We start from the raw sequence: 20,439 nt of genomic DNA on the forward strand, positions 1-20,439 counted from the left end.
GGACCATCATTGCCAAGCTTCCACCTTCGTGGAACGATTTTTCTACTCCTCTAAAAAACAAGAGACATGAGTTTTCTGTTTCGGATCTCATTAGCACTCTTGATTTTGAAGAGAAGGCGAGAGCAAAAGACACACGTGCTCGGGTCGCTGAGGGAGCTTCTAGTGCCCACATGGTACACAAGAAGAACTTCCATCCCAACTAACCCCAAAACAACAAGAACAAATCTCAGGGGAAAGGCAAGCTTGATGCAAAGAACAAGTCGTCACATTCTACCAACTTCAAGAAGAATTCTCATAACGGGAAGGGATACAAACCTTAATTTTCGTAGCACCGCACAAAATTTATATGGCTGCATCTACCTGCTGTCAGCTAACCTCATGGTGCTCCAGGTATTCCTACATTCGTAACTAGGTACAATGACCACCGCAAGATAAAATAAGCTTATTCGTACGTTGACTTGCTGATTGCAATGCGGAACGATCCTGTCATGTGTGGAGGAGCAAACAAGAAGTGCAGCCGAAGGTGGAAATCAACCAAGGACTTATGAAATTATATATAATCTTCCTCAGGCAGGTCAGTATCCCCTTCGTCCAGATGATCGTGTTTTGTCATGCCGGGCTATTGATATGTGCTACCGTTTTGCAACACCGTTTAAGTATAGCTATTGTTTCCCTATCTTTTCAGATTCAGGACAATGAAGATGATTTTAGGGGAACTGCACAATATGGACTCATGTTGAGTCATCTCTATTGCCTCATGTGTTTGCGACAAATGTGTCAACATCAATTGCAAGATGAGGCAGCTAGCTAGCTGTGGAGTTGCCAACATGCTCAAAATGCTTGCAACATTGAGAAGAAACAAGCATGCCCAGGAAATTAATGTGTGTGCAGGGAGGCCCTTTGCTTAGAGAAGCATCGACCGATTTTCTTTATTTCCAGACCTTCTCACAGCTTTGTATTGGTTATAGTATGGTGAATCATTGAGATGCATAAACATGCTGAACTTTTGTTCTTCTGAATGTTAGTATGCATACCATATCTTCTGAAGCTTAGTTTAATGTGAATGTTGACTAGCCTGTGAACCTTCACAATCTAGTAAGTATGTTGTAGGCCTGTTATTTGACACCTCACTTTGCCGCGCTACGCGACCAGTGTGAGTGTCTGCATCCGGTACCGCATCCTCTAATTTGGTGGATGCCAAGTTGAAAAAGGTTACCGATGAGTAGCCATAAGCTGGAGGCGTCTCTTTTTTTCTTTCGAATGGGCAATAAGGTGGAGAGTGTCTCTAATGGGCTGCCTCTAGTGTTAAGGCCCTCCAGTACGAAACACGGGCAACCAACTGGGCTGATACAAAAGCCTATCCATCTTAAGGCCCATTTGTTTTTGTTTTTTGCGAGGAGAAGCCCATATTTCTTGAAGAGGGGGCGATCCCAGAAAAACCCTCCTTCCTCCTCGCTTCCACTTATACTACAACTCGCTCTCCCGCTTCCGTCTCCCCCCAATTCCCCCCACTCCCCATCTTCCTCACTCGTCCAGAAAACCCCCGCTCACTGTTGGGGAACGTAGTAATTAAAAAAAATTCCTACGCACACGCAAGATCATGGTGATGCATAGCAACGAGAGGGGAGAGTGTGTCCACGTACCCTCGTAGACCGAAAGCGGAAGCGTTAGCACAACGAGGTTGATGTAGTCGTACGTCTTCACGATCCGACCGATCAAGTACCAAACGCACGGCACCTCCGAGTTCAGCACACGTTCAACTCGATGACGTCCCTCGAACTCTGATCCAGCCGAGCTTTAAGGGAGAGTTCCGTCAGCACGACGGCGTGGTGACGATGATGATGTTCTACTGACCCAGGGCTTCTCCTAAGCACCGCTACGATATGACCGAGGTGGATTATCGTGGAGGGGGGCACCACACACGGCTAAGAGATGCAAGGGATCAATTGTTGTGTCTCTAGGGGTTGCCCCCTCCCCGTATATAAAGGAGTGGAGGAGGGGGAGGGGCCGGCCACCCTTGGCGTGCCCCATGAGGAGTCCTACTCCCACTGGGAGTAGGACTCCCCCCCTTCCATGTTGGAGTAGGAGAGGAGAGGGAAGGAGAGAGGAGGGGAAAGGAAAGCGGGGGCGCCGCCCCCCTCCTTGTCCAATTCAGACTTGGGGGGCAGGGGCACGTGGCTGCCCCCTGGCCGCCTCTCCTCTTCCACCACTTGGGCCCATGAGGCCCAATAACCTCCGCGGGGGTTCCGGTAACCCCCCGGTACTCCGGTATTTATCCGATAACCCCCGGAACCATTCCAGTGTCCGAATATAGTCGTCCAATATATCAATCTTCATGTCTCAACCATTTCGAGACTCCTCGTCATGTCCGTGATGACATCCGGGACTCCGAACTACCTTCGGTACATCAAAACACATAAACTCAAAATATAACCGTCATCGAACTTTAAGCGTGCGGACCCTACGGGTTCGAGAACTATGTAGACATGACCGAGACACGTCTCCGGTCAATAACCAATAGCGGAACCTGGATGCTCATATTGGCTCCCACATATTCTACGAAGATCTTTATCGGTCAAACCGCATAACTACATACATTGTTCCCTTTGTCATCGGTATGTTACTTGCCCGAGATTCGATCGTCGGTATCTCAATACCTAGTTCAATCTCGTTACCGGCAAGTCTCTTTACTCATTCTGTAATACATCATCCCGCAACTAACTCATTAGTTGCAATGCTTGCAAGGCTTAAGTGATGTGCATTACCGAGTGGGCCCAGAGATACCTCTCCGACAATCGGAGTGACAAATCCTAATCTCGAAATACGCCAACCCAACAAGTACCTTCGGAGACACCTGTAGAGCACCTTTATAATCACCCAGTTACGTTGTGATGTTTGGTAGCACACAAAGTGTTGCTCTGGTAAACAGGAGTTGCATAATCTCATAGTCATAGGAGCATGTATAAGTCATGAAGAAAGCAATAGCAATATACTAAACGATCAAGTGCTAAGCTAACGGAATGGGTCAAGTCAATCACATCATTCTCCTAATGATGTGACCCCTTTAATCAAATGACAACTCTTTGTCCATGCCTAGGAAACATAACCATCTTTGATCAACGAGCTAGTCATGTAGAGGCATACTAGTGACACTTTGTTTGTCTATGTATTCACACATGTATCATGTTTCCGGTTAATACAATTCTAGCATGAATAATAAACATTTATCATGATATAAGGAAATAAATAATAACTTTATTATTGCCTCTAGGGCATATTTCCTTCAGTCTCCCACTTGCACTAGAGTCAATAATCTAGATTACACAGTAATGATTCTAACACCCATGGATCCTTGGTGCTGATCATGTTTTGCTCGTGGAAGAGGCTTAGTCAACGGGTGTGCAACATTCAGATCCGTATGTATCTTGCAAATCTCTATGTCAACCACCTAGACTTGATCTCGGATGGAGTTGAAGCGTCTCTTGATGTGCTTTGTTCTCTTGTGAAATCTGGATTCCTTTGCCAAAGCAATTGTACCAGTATTGTCACAAAAGATTTTCATTGGACCCGATGCACTAGGTATGACACCTAGATCGGATATGAACTCCTTCATCCAGACTCCTTCATTTGCTGCTTCCGAAGCAGCTATGTACTCCGCTTCACATGTAGATCCCGCTACGACGCTTTGTTTAGAACTGCACCAACTGACAGCTCCACCGTTCAATGTAAACACGTATCCGGTTTGCGATTTAGAATCGTCCGAATCAGTGTCAAAGCTTGCATCGACGTAACCATTTACGATGAGCTCTTTGTCACCTCCATAAACGAGAAACATATCCTTAGTCCTTCTCAAGTATTTCAGGATGTTCTTGACCGCTGTCCAGTGATCCACTCCTGGATTACTTTGGTACGTCCCTGCTAAACTAATAGCAAGGCATACATCAGGTCTGGTAAACAGCATTGCATACATGATAGAGCCTATGGCTGAAGCATAGGGAACATCTTTCATTTTCTCTCTATCTTCTGCAGTCGTCGGGCATTGAGTCTTACTCAACTTCACACCTTGTAACACAGGCAACAACCCTTTCTTTGCTTGATCCATTTTGAACTTCTTCAAAACTTTGTCAAGGTATGTGCTTTGTGAAAGTCCAATTAAGCATCTTGATCTATCTCTATAGATGTTGATGCCCAATATATAAGCAGCTTCACCGAGGTCCTTCATTGAAAAACTCTTATTCAAATAACCCTTTATGCTATCCAGAAATTCTATATCATTTCCGATCAACAATATGTCATCCACCTATAATATCAGAAATGCTACAGAGCTCCCACTCACTTTCTTGTAAATACAGGCTTCTCCAAAAGTCTGTATAAAACCATATGCTTTGATCACACTATCAAAAAGTTTATTCCAACTCCGAGAGGCTTGCACCAGTCCATAAATGGATCACTGGAGCTTGCACACTTTGTTAGCTCCCTTTCGATAGACAAAACCTTCCGGTTGCATCATATACAACTCTTCTTCCAGAAATCCATTCAGGAATGCAGTTTTTACATCCATTTGCCAAATTTCATAATCATAAAATGCGGCAATTGCTAACATGATTCGGACAGACTTAAGTATCGCTACGGGTGAGAAGGTCTCATCGTAGTCAATCCCTTGAACTTGTCGAAAACCTTTTGCAACAAGTCGGGCTTTATAGACAGTAACATTACTGTCAGCGTCAGTCTTCTTCTTGAAGATCCATTTATTCTCGATGGCTTGCCGATCATTGGGCAAGTCAACCAAAGTCCATACTTTGTTCTCATACATGGATCCCATCTCAGATTTCATGGCCTCAAGCCATTTTGCGGAATCTGGGCTCACCATCGCTTCTTCATAGTTCATAGGTTCATCATGGTCTAGTAACATAACCTCCAGAACAGGATTACCATACCACTCTGGTGCGGATCTTACTCTGGTTGACCTACGAGGTTCAGTACAACTTGATCTGAAGTTTCATGATCATCATCATTAACTTCCTCACTAATTGGTGTAGGTGTCACAGGAACCAGTTTCTGTGATGAACTACTTTCCAATAAGGGAGCAGGTACTGTTACCTCATCAAGTACTACTTTCCTCCCACTCACTTCTTTCGAGAGAAACTCCTTCTCTAGAAAGGATCCATTCTTAGCAACGAATTTCTTGCCTTCGGATCTGTGATAGAAGGTGTACCCAACAGTTTCCTTTGGGTATCCTATGAAGACACATTTCTCCGATTTGGGTTCGAGCTTATCAGGTTGAAGCTTTTTCACATAAGCATCGCAACCCCAAACTTTAAGAAATGACAACTTTGGTTTCTTGCCAAACCATAGTTCATAAGGCGTTGTCTCAACAGATTTTGATGGTGCCCTATTTAACGTGAATGCGGCCATCTCTAAAGCATAACCCCAAAACGATAGCGGTAAATCAGTAAGAGACATCATAGATTGCACCATATCTAGTAAAGTACGATTACGACGTTCAGACACACCATTACGCCGTGGTGTTCCGGGTGGCGTGAGTTGCGAAACTATTCCGCATTGTTTCAAATGTAGACCAAACTCGTAACTCAAATATTCTCCTCCACGATTAGATCGTAGAAACTTTATTTTCTTGTTACGATGATTTTCAACTTCACTCTGAAATTCTTTGAACTTTTCAAAAGTTTCAGACTTATGTTTCATTAAGTAGAAATACCCATATCTGCTTAAATCATCTGTGAAGGTGAGAAAATAACGATACCCCCCTGCAAGCTTCAACATTCATTGGACCACATACATCAGTATGTATGATCTCCAATAAATCAGTTGCTCGCTCCATAGTTCCGGAGAACGGCGTTTTAGTCATCTTGCCCATGAGGCATGGTTCGCAAGTACCAAGTGATTCATAATCAAGTGATTCCAAAAGTCCATCAGTATGGAGTTTCTTCATGCGCTTTACACCAATATGACCCAAACGGCAGTGCCACAAATAAGTTGCACTATCATTATCAACTCTGCATCTTTTGGCTTCAACATTATGAATATGTGTATCACTACTATCGAGATTCATCAAAAATAGACCACTCTTCAAGGGTGCATGACCATAAAAGATATTACTCATATAAATAGAACAACCATTATTCTCTGATTTAAATGAATAACCGTCTCGCATCAAACAAGATCCAGATATAATGTTCATGCTCAACGCTGGCACCAAATAACAATTATTTAGGTCTAATACTAATCCCGAAGGTAGATGTAGAGGTAGCGTGCCGACGGCGATCACATCGACTTTGGAACCGTTTCCCACGCGCATCGTCACCTCGTCCTTAGCCAGTGTCCGCTTAATCCGTAGTCCCTGTTTCGAGTTGCAAATATTAGCAACAGAACCAGTATCAAATACCCAGGTGCTACTGCGAGCTCTGGTAAGGTACACATCAATAACATGTATATCACATATACCTTTGTTCACCTTGCCATCCTTCTTATCCGCCAAATACTTGGGGCAGTTCCGCTTCCAGTGACCAGTCTGCTTGCAGTAGAAGCACTCAGTCTCAGGCTTAGGTCCAGACTTGGGTTTCTTCTCTTGAGCAGCAACTTGTTTGTTGTTCTTCTTGAAGTTCCCCTTCTTCTTCCCTTTGCCCTTTTTCTTGAAACTGGTGGTCTTATTGACCATCAACACTTGATGCTCCTTCTTGATTTCTACCTCCGCAGCCTTTAGCATTGCGAAGAGCTCGGGAATCGTGTTATCCATCCCTTGCATGTTATAGTTCATCACGAAGCTCTTGTAGCTTGGTGGCAGTGATTGAAGAATTCTGTCAATGACGCTATCATCCGGAAGATTAACTCCCAGTTGAATCAAGTGATTGTTATACCCAGACATTCTGAGTATATGCTCACTGACAGAACTATTCTCCTCCATCTTGCAGCTGTAGAACTTATTGGAGACTTCATATCTCTCAATCCGGGCATTTGCTTGAAATATTAACTGCAACTCCTGGAACATCTCATATGCTCCATGATGTTCAAAACGTCGTTGAAGTCCCGGTTCTAAGCCGTAAAGCATGGCACACTGAACTATCGAGTAGTCATCAACTTTGCTCTGCCAGACGTTCATAACATCTGGTGTTGCTCCTGCAGCAGGTTTGGCACCTAGCGGTGCTTCCAGGACGTAATACTTCTGTGCAGAAATGAGGATAATCCTCAAGTTACGGACCCAGTCCATGTAATTGCTACCATCATCTTTCAACTTTGCTTTCTCAAGAACGCAATAAAATGCAACGGAACAACAACACGAGCCATCTATCTATAACAAACATAGACATGCAAAATACTATCAGGTAGTTCATATAAATTTAAGTACAATTAATCATATTACTTAAGAACTCCCACTTAGATAGACATCCCTCTAATCATCTAAGTGATCACGTGATCCAAATCAACTAAACCATAACCGATCATCACGTGAAATGGAGTAGTTTTCAATGGTGAACATCACTATGTTGATCATATCTACTATATGATTCACGCTCGACCTTTCGGTCGCAGTGTTCCGAGGCCATATCTGCATATGCTAGGCTCGTCAAGTTTAACCTGAGTATTCTGCATGTGCAAAACTAGCTTGCACCCGTTGTAGATGGACGTAGAGCTTATCACACCCGATCATCACGTGGTGTCTGGGCACGACGAACTTTGGCAACGGTGCATACTCAGGGAGAACACTATTATCTTGAAATTTAGTGAGAGATCATCTTATAATGCTACCGTCAATCAAAGCAAGATAAGATGCATAAAAGATAAACATCACATGCAATCAATATAAGTGATATGATATGGCCATCATCATCTTGTGCTTGTGATCTCCATCTCCGAAGCACCGTCATGATCACCATCGTCACCGGCGCGACACCTTGATCTCCATCGTAGCATCGTTGTCGTCTCGCCAACTATTGCCTCTACGACTATCGCTACCGCTTAGTGATAAAGTAAAGCAATTACAGGGCGATTGCATTGCATACAATAAAGCGACAACCATATTGCTCCTGCCAATTGCCGATAACTCGGCTACAAAACATGATCATCTCATACAATAAAATATAGCATCATGCCTTGACCATATCACATCACAACATGCCCTGCAAAAACAAGTTAGACGTCCTCTACTTTGTTGTTGCAAGTTTTACGTGGCTGCTACGGGCTGAGCAAGAACCGTTCTTACCTACGCATCAAAACCACAACGATAGTTCGTCAAGTTAGTGTTGTTTTAACCTTCTCAAGGACCGGACGTAGCCACACTCGGTTCAACTAAAGTTGGAGAAACTGACACCCGCCAGCCACCTGTGTGCATAGCACATCGGTAGAACTAGTCTCGCGTAAGCGTACGCGTAATGTCGGTCCGGGCCGCTTCATCCAACGATACCGCCGAACCAAAGTGTGACATGCTGGTAAGCAGTATGACTTGTATCGCCCACAACTCACTTGTGTTCTACTCGTGCATATAACATCAACGCATAAAACCTAACTCGGATATCACTGTTGGGGAACGTAGTAATTTCAAAAAAAATTCCTACGCACACGCAAGATCATGGTGATGCATAGCAACGAGAGGGGAGAGTGTGTCCACGTACCCTCGTAGACCGAAAGCGGAAGCGTTAGCACAACGCGGTTGATGTAGTCATACGTCTTCACGATCCGACCGATCAAGTACCGAACGCACGGCACCTTCGAGTTCAGCACACGTTCAACTCGATGACGTCCCTCGAACTCCGATCCAGCCGAGCTTTGAGGGACAGTTCCGTCAGCACAATGGCGTGGTGACGATGATGATGTTCTACCGACGCACGGCTTCGCCTAAGCACCGCTACGATATGACCGAGGTGGATTATGGTGGAGGGGGGGCACCGCACACGGCTAAGAGATCCAAGGGATCAATTGTTGTGTCTCTAGGGGGTGCCTCCCTCCCCGTATATAAAGGAGTCGAGGAGGGGGAGGGGGCCGGCCACCCTTGGCGCGCGCCATGAGGAGTCCTACTCCCACCGGGAGTAGGACTCCCCCCTTCCATGTTGGAGTAGGAGAGGAGAGGGAAGGAGAGAGAGGGGGGGAAAGGAAAGGGGGGGCTCCGCCCACCCTCCTTGTCCAATTCGGACTTGGGGGGGGGGAGGGGCGCGTGGCTGCCCCTTGGCCGCCTCCCCTCTTCCACCACTTGGGCCCATGAGGCCCAATAACCTCCGCGGGAGTTCCGGTAACCCCCCGGTACTCCGGTATTTATCCGATAACCCCCGGAACCATTCCACTGTCCGAATATAGTCGTCCAATATATCAATCTTCATGTCTCGACCATTTCGAGACTCCTCGTCATGTCCGTGATCACATCCAGGACTCCGAACTACCTTCGGTACATCAAAACACATAAACTCAAATATAACCGTCATCGAACTTTAAGCGTGCGGACCCTACGGGTTCGAGAACTATGTAGACATGACTGAGACACCTCTCCGGTCAATAACCAATAGCGGAACCTGGATGCTCATAGTGGCTCCCACATATTCTACGAAGATCTTTATCGGTCAAACCGTATAACTACATACGTTGTTCCCTTTGTCATCGGTATGTTACTTGCCCGAGATTCTATCGTCGGTATCTCAATACCTAGTTCAATCTCGTTACCGGCAAGTCTCTTTACCCGTTCCGTAATACATCATCCCGCAACTAACTCATTAGTTGCAATGCTTGCAAGGCTTAAGTGATGTGCATTACCGAGTGGGCCCAGAGATACCTCTCCGACAATCGGAGTGACAAATCCTAATCTCGAAATACGCCAACCCAACAAGTACCTTCGGAGACACCTGTAGAGCACCTTTATAATCACCCAGTTACGTTGTGACGTTTGGTAGCACACAAAGTGTTCCTCCGGTAAACGGGAGTTGCATAATCTCATAGTCATAGGAATATGAATAAGTCATGAAGAAAGCAATAGCAACATACTAAACGATCAAGTGCTAAGCTAACAGAATAGGTCAAGTCAATCACATCATTCTCCTAATGATGTGACCCCGTTAATCAAATGACAACTCTTTGTCCATGGCTAGGAAACATAACCATCTTTGATCAACGAGCTAGTCAAGTTGAGGCATACTAGTGACACTCTGTTTGTCTATGTATTCACACATGTATCATGTTTCCGGTTAATACAATTCTAGCATGAATAATAAACATTTATCGCGATATAAGGAAATAAATAATAACTTTATTATTGCCTCTAGGGCATATTTCCTTCACTCACCTTCTTCCTCACTCGTACAGAAAACGCCTGCTCATCTTCTTCCAGTCCTACAGAAAACCCCAGCCCTCCTTCTTCCCCACTCGCACTGCCACTAGGCTCGTCTCTGGCTACTCTTCTCAAACCCGTGAGCTCGGCGCGACGCCCACAAGGAAAATGGAGTCGGCTGGCCCCAGCACCAAGAAGATGAGGCTCCCGCCAGCGGCGACGCTATTTGTAGATCCCGCACCCGGCATCACGGGGAGAATTGGCGAGCCCCCCCCCCACCCGGATCTAAGGAACCGGTAGAATCTTCGGTGGACCGCATCAGCGATCTCCCGGATGTCATCCTTGAGGAGATCATCTCGCTTCTCCCCACCAAGGATTGCTGCCGCACACAAGTCCTCTCAACTCGGTGGCGCCCTCTATGGCACACCGCGCCCCTCAATCTCAACTGTCGTCAGATATCTGTCCTTACTGAATTTGATCTCCTCAGAGCCATCGTCTCCTCTCACTAGCAGGGTCCCGTTCAACGCCTTTGCATCCCGACACGCTACCTGTTGTCCATACCCGACACGGTGGATGCTTGGTTGACATCCCCTGAATTCGGAAAACTCCAGCAGTTTGAGTTCCACCATTACCATGAAAGTTTCATCACACGAACACACCAAGAATTCGTGCCCACACCACCTTGTCCATCTCGCGGCTTTCCTCCTCTCTCCACACCGCCACCTTTGCCCGGTGCCATCTACCAGACGATCTGGTACAAATGCTTCAACTCCCACTGCTAAAAAAACTTCTGCTTGTGGTGGTTTATCTGTCGGAGGCCTCACTGCACAACATCATCCACTCCAGTTGCCCTGCCATGGAGCGCTTGCTGATTGTTTTGGGAATAGAAATCCCTATCTATTGTCTCCAAATAAAGTCGCCTCACCTTAAAAGCATTGGAATTTGTTTTGAAGGATAACAACTCATCATCGAAGATGCCCCTTCACTTCAAAGGTTGCTCCTTGATGATTGTTATAAACGTTCGCAAATAACTGTCGTCTCTGCGCCCAAACTGGAGACCTTGGGTCTAATTAGTGCTCCGTTTGATGATCACAACAAGTTGGTGTTTGGCTCCTCACTTTTTCAGGTACCGTATATTATCATCTACACATTTGTAATCATAAGCTGCATTTTTCATTTGTGCGCATAAGTTATATATCATCTTGGAGTACACTTTGGGTACTAATATTATGTTATATGCTCAATGAAGAGTTCGTCCATGGATAGCCTATCAATGATGCTGGATTCTGTCAAGATCATATATATCGGAATGTATAGTTATGATCTGAACATAATTATTGGCTTGCTGCGATGCTTTCGGTCTTTGGAGAATTTATATATAAAGGTGATGATTTCATGCACATTGAAAGACCGTATATATTGTACTAGAATTAACCGTTCAGCTGTTGCTCTTTCGACATACTCTTTTTTCAGACCTTAACTGTTTTCCAATCTTCATGTCTACTTAGGTACTGCAACCACATGGAGAAAAACGTATAACCAATCGGTGGCGTAATAAGCACCAGGATTTTCTCAGTTCTCATGACATTCATTTGAGGACAATAACGATGGAAGGATATGCATCCAACCAGGCAAACAAAAGCTTTGTCACATTCTTCCTGTTGAATGCGAGGTTACTATTGTCCATGAGGCCTGAGTTTTACCGCAAGAGATTTCTCACGGACGGACACATTGAACAGCAAAAAAAGAAGTTTCAGGTGGACAAATGGGCTTCTAAACATGCTCGGCTTCTATTTACAACAAGTTGTAGTCATCCTGAAATAATTTTTTTTTGCATAGGATGTTGATTTTATGGATCAGACCGATCCATTTGTTTGTGACTGCGAAAAAGAGTGGTTTGGTTAGATGTTACTGCCATGTTCAATCTGGGTTTTGTCTAAAAATTTGATGAACAATTAATCCTTGGGCTTTTTGTACCGTTTGTAAGCTTGAGTTGCATGTTGTTGCCCTCGTACTCCCCTCCACCTGGCACTACACTGCCGCATCTTCCATGGCTGTTGTTCGTTCCCGTCCGAGCCCTCGCCGTCGTTCTCCGCCTTGGTTCGCTCGCTGTGCCCGCCGCCGTCTGGCGTTGTCAACATGGTCAACAACCAAGAGGAATCAGGAGATGACTGTACATGGAGAGGCTGACAGTAGCGACCCATCAGGGTCATTGCATTACGCAAGCAGGTGCCTCGTTTTTACAAGCCAAAACAATACTTCCTCCTAATTGTTTGACAACTAGGTCCCACGCCATTGTCAATGTAGTCAATAAACGAGAAAATTACACAACGAGCGGATAACACCAGGGACCCAGCAGCTCGCCCAGTTGTTTTTTAGTTTCAGAGACGGAGCTCAAATGCGCGTTGTGCGGGGGTTGTGGCCCTTCTAGCTCACGCTTACGCTTTTATTTAAGCACATGACGAGCCCAGTTGATATCTTTTTTTCCTGAAAATGGCTAGCCCGGTTCTTTGTTTTTGGAGAATACCAAAACCGAGGCCTACTTGCTTTTCTCAGCCCTGCTGGGCTGCAAATCTTTCAAGACGAGGATGGATGTAAGTAGTAAGAAATGCGATCAAGGTTGTCACTGCGAAGCTATAGTCAAGGTGCACGGGGTCTTACCGTCTAGCCGTTGGTACTCCGCATCTTCACGGAGAATTCAATTTCACCGGGTCTCTTCTTTTCGCTCAACAAATGCAAGTTCGTCAGGGTTTGGTTACTAGTTTTCTTGGAAAGGTTTTCTCCCTTGATCTTTACCCTTGTTTTATGATTGGAATGAAAGTAGGGCTTCCCCAGAAAATGGGCTATAAGTTGTAAGAAATGGGCTGTAAATTTTTAAACCAAAGCCAACCTGCAATTACATTAAAATATCATTTTTTCTGGATTTCTCTACTCTCTACTCTTATAAAAACCAAAGCCAACTGGCAATTACATTAAAATATTGTCTTTTCTCACACAAGATAAACTACTCATACAAATGCATCTTCATGTTCCATGCAACGCACGGGCATCTTGCTAGTTAGGATTTTAAATTTCATTCATTTTTTTGCAGAGAATTGTTTTTTCAATTTTATTTTGGTATAATTTTTTTAATTATTTTTAATGTGACTCAAAATTTCGTGATTAAAAGAGTGCGGACCCCACCGAAATATGCAAAATTTCGTTGAATTTTTTTGCAGTGCCCAGAATATATGGTCTGTAATGCTAATAAAAGAATATGGGCTTCAAATATCCTTAAGAATTAGCAAATGGGTTGTAAATTATTGAAAATAATGGCTAATGGGATGTATGCTATTTTCCACAGATTTGGAGGCTGACTTCTGGGCCTACTAGGTTGACGATGATGCTGTCCTAATTATTTTTTACGCGTACGCAAGGCTTTCTAAACTTAGTCAACACAGAGAAGTGACTGTTGGATGTCCATCCAATGGCTGCCGTGCTTCTTCAATCTCTGATATTCCTGCTCCAGCCGCCCAAAATAGCACCGGCGGGACTGCCTGCTCCCTCCTCCCGTGGCTGGCTGTGCTGCTGCCAGGCCATCCCTCTACCCACCTGCACATCCTGTTGTTTTCCGGCGGCGTCAGCCTCACCATGCAGCCGACCAGTCAGCGCTCGTACTCCCCTCAGCGTGGGCACCCGCTGCGGTGGCTTCGCCGGCTCCAGGTCGTTCCCTTCCCGGGCCTCACCCTCGTCCACCGCGTTTGTGCTCTCGGTGCAGCGGGGTCAACATGATCAACAAACAGCTGGGACCCACCGGAAGGGCCTCTGTATTTCGTGAAAAAACTTTTCCCCCACTGTCGGCTTGGACCCACCAGCTATATCTTCGCAAGCAAGGAAGTGCCTCCTTATTACGCACAAAAAAATGAATATTCCCCCTACTAGCTGGGACCCATCGTAGTGGGAGGCTGACTTGTGGGCCTACTAAGTTGACGGGGACGGAGGGCTTTGTCAACTGTCAATATGAATGATTTTAGCTCCAGTGACCGTACGATGTCCATCCAACGGCCGTAGTGCTTCTTCAACCTCTGGTCTTCTTGTTCCAGCCGCCCAAACCAGCGCCGGTCGTGCCGCCTGCTCCTGCCTCCCGTAGTCGGTTGTGCTGCCGCGGAGGCCTCACCGCCCCCTACTACTCCCGCCGCTGGCCAAGCCATCCCTCTACTCACCCACACCCCCTGTTATTCTGCGGCGACGGCAGCCTCACACCACCCTCACACCGCAGTCAAACTAGTCGACCCTCGTACTCCTCTCCGCGTGGGCATCCACTGCCACGTCTTCCCCGGCTCCGCGTCGTCCCCTTCCTAGGCCTCACCGTCGTCCACCGCCCTGGTGCTCTCGGTGCGGCGTGGTCAACGTGGTCAAGGAACGACTTCCATCGAAAGAGTACTGTACGTGGAGAGGCTGACAGCTGGGTCCACGGCCGCAGCAAGGAAGTGCCTCCTTATTACGCGCAAAATAATGATTCCCCCACCAGATAGGAGGGACTCACCGGACGGGCCACCGTATTTCGCGAAAAAAGCATTTCCCCCTGGCTGCGGGGACCCACCAGCTACATCTTCGCATGCAAGGAAGTGCGTCCATATTACGGGCAAAAAAAATGATTCGCCCCCTGACTGCTGGGACCCACCAGCTACATCTTCGCACGCAAGGAAGTGCCTGACAGTCGGGACCCATCTGGTCGAAGCGTACGTAGCGTTGTCATTCTGGTCGCGAACGTGTACGTACATACGATCAGTCTGTCTGTAGGCTGCAGCGATGAACCATGGCCGTGTAAGGAAGGGCACGTGTCGTAGTAGAGGCACACACGTAGCATGTACACGTACGTACAGCGAGGGTGCAATAAAGTACATATGGCCACGTACTTACATACGGGCGGGGTCTCGAATGCCTACTCGTGCATGCATATGGCCAGGGCTCGTGTACATGGCTGGGTCGGAGCGGAGAAACTGCGTCGTCGTCGTGTTCATGGGGAGGCAACGGAATCCGTTGTGTTCATCGTGAGGCAACGGAATACGTCGTGTTCATCGGGAGCCAACCGTCTTGGACGGAATAGCCGATCGAAACGAGGCCTGGCGTACCGCAGAACGGAGGAAACGGCCTTGTGTTCGACCGGCCACGGTCGAAACGGGATCCTGTTCATCGGGAGGGGTCTGGCGTACCACAAAATGGAGGAAACAGACTTCTCTTGGACCTCCTATGGTCGAAATGGGGTCCTGTTGATTGGGAGGGGTGTGGCGTACCGCAAAACGGAGGAAACGGACTTGTGTTGGAGCGCTACGGTCGAAACGGGGGTCCTGTTCATCGGGAGGGGTGTGGCGTACCGCAAAACAGGACTCCACGGGATACTGTTCATCTCCACCGTCGACCTTCTCCATCCTCCACGGGATACTATTCATCCACCGTCGACCTCCTCTAGCCTCCACCTAGGACTGTTCATCCACGGGCTCCTGCTCATCCAGCCTCCACCGGCTACTGTTCAACCAGCCCTCTCCACGGGGTCCTGTTCAACCACCCCTCCACGGGCTACTGTTCATTCAGCCCTCCACCGCCTACTATTCAACCAGCCCTCCACGGGGTCCTATTCATCCACCCCCAACCGGCTCGATCGATCGGGGTCCTGTTCATCCAGCGGCAACACCACAGGGTCCTGTTCATCCAACCCCCACCAGGAACTGTTCATCCAACCCCCCCCAACAACCCTCACTGTTCATCCATAGGCAACATCGATCGGCTTCAGTTAGCAGCAGTAGCGAAGGAATCGCTCGATTGGGTTCAGTTAACAGCCATCGATCGATCGCTCGGGTTGAGTAACGCATAGCCTGCAGTGCAATCGCTCGGGTTCAGTTAGAGCGCAACGCCTCGCACACACGCGCGTACATGTATGAGAGAAACGCCCATCGCTCGGCCCCCGACCACCCACCATAACCGGGAACTCCCCGATATTTTCTTCGCCCTTGCTTCTACCACGGTTTTTTCTGTCATGGATGGCCAAAAGAATGTCATGCAGCTGCGTCCCAGGCCCGCCCAGGACAAAAAGCCCATTTTTTGTCATAGAAGTAGGAGCCGACCACATCTATGATGATACCGGGCTTTGTCACAATTATCGTCATAGAAGTGTCATAAGCATGACAGAAAAAAATTCGTTCGGCCCAAAGTTTCACGGATGTGACTTTTTTTTGTAGTGGGAGGTTCATATCTGGTTGGGTGAATATATATTTGAGACTCTTGTGGTCGCTAAATATCTGACATCTTTTGCCAATGATGTAGTGCCTCCAAATTTTTAATGCGTGCACAATTGCGGCCAATTCCAAATCATGTGTGGGGTAGTTCCCTTCGTGAGGGCGTAGCTGTCGAGATGCTGCGCTACAACCTGGCATCGACGGTAGTATTCGGCTAATCCAAGAAAACTCCGGATCTCAGTTACAGTCGTGGGTGCGGTCCAATCAAGCACGTCCTTCACTTTGCTTGGGTCCACAGCTATGCCTTCTGCTGAGAGAACATGCCCCAAAAATCCAACTTGCTTGAGCAAAAATTCACATTTGTTGATTTTCGCATATAGCTGGTGGTCACGGAGTCTTTGCAAGACTGCTCTGAGATGTCCCTTGTGCTCTTCTTCACCTTTAGAGTATATGAGGATGTCATCGATGAAGACCACCACAAATTTATCCAAGAAGTCCATGAATAATTTATTCATCATATGCATGGAGAAAGCGGGGGCGTTGGTGAGGCCAAATGACATGACCGTATATTCATAAAGACCATATCGCGTGGTGAACGTGGTTTTAGGAATATCTTCCTTCTTGATTTTGAGCTGGTGATATCCAGTCCTCAAATCTATCTTGGAGAATACTTTTGCCCCACTGAGTTGATCGAACAAATCATCAATCCTTGGAAGTGGATATTTGTTCTTGATAGTGACAATATTCAACTGACGGTAATCCACACACATTCGGAGACTCCCATCTTTCTTGTCCACGAATATTGCTGGTGATCCCCATGGTGAAGAGCTTGGATGGATGTATCCTTTCTAAAGCATCTCATCAAGCTGTTTCTTTAATTCCACTAATTCAGAGGAAGGCATCTGATAATACTTCTTGTATAACGGTGCGGTCCCCGGCACAAGGTCAATTGCAAACTCAAGCTCTCGGTCTGGCGGCATTCCTGGTAATTCCTCAGGGAATACATCTGGAAACTCACTGACCACAGGAATTAGATCCAATTCTTCAGCTACAGCGGTGAAGACCATGTCTTTCTTGGGTATGCTTCTGCAAGCAAGGAATTTTATAGTCCGGCCTTCCTGAATTGTCAATGTGACTTCTCCGGTCACACAGTTGATGCACACTTGATGTTGGGTCAACCAATTCATTCCTAAAATAATATCCAACTTGGCAGACTCGATGACTATCGAAGAAGCTGGGAAGATGACTCCCTTGATACCGATCTCCAAATTGCAGCAGACCAGATTGCTTATGAGCACAGATCCCAGGGATTGTACCATCATACTCTTTCCCAAAATCGAGCAAGGAAACTTGTTTTGGGCAACAAAACTCCGCGAAATAAAAGAGTGGGAAGCCCAGAGTCAAATAAAATTATTGCAGGTATATGATGACCCACAAGTTAGGGGATCTATCGTAGTCCTTTCGATAAGTAAGAGTGTCGAACCCAACGAGGAGTAGAAGGAAATGACAAGCGGTTTTCAGTAAGGTATTCTCTGCAAGCACTGAAATTATCGGTAACAGATAGTTTTGTGATAAGGTAATTTGTAACGGGTAGCAAGTAACAAGTGTAAATAAAGTGCAGCAAGATGGCCCAATCCTTTTTGTAGCAAAGGACAAGACTGGACAAACTCTTATATACAGAAAAGCCCTCCCGAGGACACATGGGAATTATCATCAAGCTAGTTTCATCACGCTTATATGATTCGTGTTCGTTACATTGATAATTTGGTATGTGGGTGGACCGGTGCTTGGGTGCTGTCCTTACTTAGACAAGCATCCCACTTATGATTAACTGCTATTGCAAGCATCCGCAACTACAAAAGAAGTATTAAGGTAAACCTAACCATAGCATGAAACATATGGATCCAAATCAGCCCCTTATGAAGCGATGCACAAACTAGGGTTTAAGCTTCTGTCACTCTAGCAACCCATCATCTACTTATTACTTCCCAATGCCTTCCTCTAGGCCCAAATGGTGAAGTGTCATGTAGTCGACGTTCACGTAACACCACTAGATGAGAGACAACATGCATCTCATCAAAATATCGAACGAATACCAAATTCACATGACTACTTATAGCAAGACTTCTCCCATGTCCTCAGGAACAAACGTAACAACTCACAAAGCATATTCATGTTCATAATCAGAGGGGTATTAATATGCATAATGGATCTGAACATATGATCTTCCACCAAGTAAACCAACTAGCATCAACTACAAGGAGTAATCAACAGTACTAGTAACCCACAGGTACCAATCTGAGGCTTTGGAACAAACATTGGATACAAGATGAACTAGGGTTTGTGAGGAGATGGTGCTGGTGAAGATGTTGATGGAGATTGACCCCCTCCCGATGAGAGGATCGTTGGTGATGACGATGGCGATGATTTCCCCCTCCCGGAGGGAAGTTTCCCCGGCAGAACAGCTCTACCGGAGCCCTAGATTGGTTCCGCCAAGGTTCCGCCTCGTGGCGGCGGAGTTTCTTCCCGAAAGCTTGCTTGTGATTTTTCCTCAGACGAAAGACTTCATATAGCAGAAGATGGGCACCGGAGGGCCACCAGGGGGCCCACGAGGCAGGGGGCGCGCCTAGGGGGTAGGGCGCGCCTCCCACCCTCATGGCGAGGGTGTGGCCCCCCTCTGGTATTTTCTTCGTCCAGTATTTTTTATTAATTCCAAAAATGACTTCTGTGAAGTTTCAAGACTTTTGGAGCTGTGCAGAATAGGTCTCTAATATTTGCTCCTTTTCTAGCCCAGAATTCTAGCTGCCGGCATTCTCCCTCTTCATGTAAACCTTATAAAATAAGAGAGAATAGGCATAAGTATTGTGACATAACGTGTAATAACAGCCCATAATGCAATAAATATAGATATAAAAGCATGATGCAAAATGGACGTATCAACTCCCCCAAGCTTAGACCTTGCTTGTCCTCAAGAGGAAGCCGATAACGATAAATATGTCCACATGGCTAGAGATAGAGGGTGTCGATAAAATAAAATACGGACATGAGGCCATCATGATCATTCTTATAACAGCAACATATATGGATATTGTCATATGATTTCTTATGCTCAAGTAATAATCTATTCACAACGTCAAGTATGAATCAGAAACTTCATTGAGAACCAACAAACTATAATCTCAGTCACTGAAGCAATTGCAATTTATCATAACATCGAAAAGAGTTAATATAAGAGCTTTTCAGCAAGTCCACATACTCAACTATCATTTAGTCTTTCACAATTGCTAACACTCACGCAATACTTATGGTTATGGAGTTTTAATCGGACACAGAGAAAGATAGGGGCTTATAGTTTCGCCTCCCAACCTTTTACCTCAAGGGTAATGTCAACAATAATAGCTCATGCTAACTTACATCCAATTATATATATATATATATCAGGATCTTTCCAACACAATGTGCTTGCCAAAGGATAAAAAGGAAAAAGGAAAGGTGAAAATCACCATGACTCTTGCATAATGTAAAAGATAAAAGTAAAAGACAGGCCCTTCGCAGAGGGAAGCAGAGGTTGTCATGTGCTTTTGGTTGGATGCACGAAATCTTAATGCAAAAGAACGTCACTTTATATTGCCACTTGTGATGTGGACCTTTATTATGCAGTCCGTCGTTTCTATTTCTTCCACATCACAAGATCGTATAAAGCTTATTTTCTCCACACTAATAAGTCATACATATTTAGAGAGCAATTTTTTATTGCATGCAACATGACAACTTACTTGAAGGATCTTACTCAATCCATAGGTAGATATGGTGGACTCTCATGGCAAAACTGGGTTTAAGGATATTGGAAGCACAAGTAGTATCTCTACTTGGTGCAAGGAATTGGCTAGCATGAGAGGGAAAGACAAGCTCAACATGTTGGACGATCCATGACAATATACTTTACTTCGGATA

Source organism: Triticum aestivum, chromosome 7D (genome assembly GCF_018294505.1).
Source record: "Triticum aestivum cultivar Chinese Spring chromosome 7D, IWGSC CS RefSeq v2.1, whole genome shotgun sequence".
In the NCBI taxonomy this organism is placed as follows: domain Eukaryota; kingdom Viridiplantae; phylum Streptophyta; class Magnoliopsida; order Poales; family Poaceae; genus Triticum; species Triticum aestivum.